Source organism: Galeopterus variegatus, unplaced genomic scaffold (assembly GCF_000696425.1).
Source record: "Galeopterus variegatus unplaced genomic scaffold, G_variegatus-3.0.2 Scaffold1562, whole genome shotgun sequence".
Lineage (NCBI taxonomy): Eukaryota > Metazoa > Chordata > Mammalia > Dermoptera > Cynocephalidae > Galeopterus > Galeopterus variegatus.
This window is the reverse complement of record NW_007727673.1, coordinates 265,231-266,964: the sequence shown is the minus strand read 5'-3', so window position 1 is coordinate 266,964 and position 1,734 is coordinate 265,231. Positions and strand designations below refer to the sequence as shown.

The 1,734-nt window shown below is 43.1% G+C and overlaps 1 pseudogene; it reads right to left on the bottom strand.

Moving 5' to 3' along the window:
• LOC103594466 overlaps window positions 1–1,734 on the bottom strand; it is a 55,634-nt pseudogene that overhangs the window by 27,732 nt on the left and 26,168 nt on the right.

Genomic DNA, 1,734 nt, shown 5'->3' with positions numbered 1-1,734 from the left:
CCATCTGTATCAGGTATGTTTCTGCTGGGGTTTCTCCTAACTACAGTTGATGGGTTCAGGGTGGCACCTGATTCATGCTAAACCAATGAATTTCTTTCCTGGATTTGTGGGACCTGAGAGAACATCAGGTTAGTCTCCTGGTGGCCAAAATGGTAAAATATAAAACTCAAAAGTTATGGACAGAGCTGTTTGCATCAAGACAGAGAAAAGAAGCCAATTGATAAAGTCAAAGTGAGCAGAGGCATCGGAAGCCCTGATGTGGTTGGACCCCTTGAGTTGTGTTGCTCCCACAGCCTGACTGCCCCTGGATCCTTGTGACTCGGCTGTTTCATGACATTTCTCAGAATCCTTCTAATACAGTCTCCTTTTCTTCCAGTTCTTTTGAGTTGAATCGAACAAGAGCCCTTATTACAGTTTTCCTCCTAACAATAAAATATCTGCTTGTTAAAACAAAATAAAACCTTCTAATATCAGTAATCTGATGATCTGTGCAAATGTGCTGATAACCAAATTCATATAACTTTAAACTGGGAAAACTCAAATGACACCCCAACCCAACCACTCAACCAATTCTTAAAACATAACTAAAGCTCAGTAAAATGCCTATATGTGAGAAATAAACTGTCATGTTAGGCCATAAATGCTTAAAATTTGGTACTGAACACAAGTATATGTGGTAAACAAGAAATTGCTTTGTCTCCAGTAACATCCTCCACATCCTTTTCAAACTGGCTTTGTGTGTTGTAACATTCTGACATATCTGGAATGTGAGACTTTTCCTGCAGGTTCTTTTGTCAAACATGTTCTATTGAGTTTGGGGACATAAATGTAAATGTTTCCTATATAAACATAGTATGGAAAAGTTGCAGTAAGAGAGATATATTCATTTTATAAAGTTGCGGTATTAAAAAAAGTGAAGTCATTCTATTGATAGGGAAAGAGTGGAAGAATCTTTCTGTGTGACAGTCCTGTATATGTCAAACAGTACAGATGTATATAAAAAACATGCTCCAACCAAGCAACTTCCAAGCAAGACATTTCTTGCTCTAGAGGAAATCGTGGTTGACAGTCTGGAAGGCATGTTCCAGGCTTTTGTTCTACATGCACACACACAAACACACACACACACGAACCCCCCTATCAAGCGATGACATGGGGTGGGAAACATGCCTGGAGGAGGTGCTGGAAGATGAGGACCAGGCTTCCTAGCATGAGGATGTCAGCCAGCACAGAGAAGGTGGATGGGGCTCAGAGGTTCTGGACAAACACCAGTGGCACCAGGCAGGGCAGTGTCAACATTGCATAGATGCAAAGGTCCACAGTGGGTGTGGGAATCATGACCCCTCTGCATAGGCAGTCACCTGGGGTCCTGTTGGCTATTTCCATCACCTACAGATAACAAAGGATGGTGTGAACCTCAGCTGTGACCTGCCAGTTCCACCTCCACACCCTCAGCTATTCCTGCCAACCTTCAACCCTCAAAAGCTCCAGCCACTGGAGGTTTCCTCTCTGTAGTACACTTGCCTTCTCTCCCAACCTTCCCTTGTATGTGACAGCTCAGCCTTTAGAGGTAATGCCTCCTGCAAACTCAGTCAGGCCCCCACTCTCAGAGCACCAAGTCCATTTCCTCAATAGGGTTTAGCATGGTTTGTAATTTTACACTAGCAGGATTATTGCTACCTGTTTATCTTCCCCACTAGAATGTGAATGTCCTGAGGGCAGGACCTTTATCCA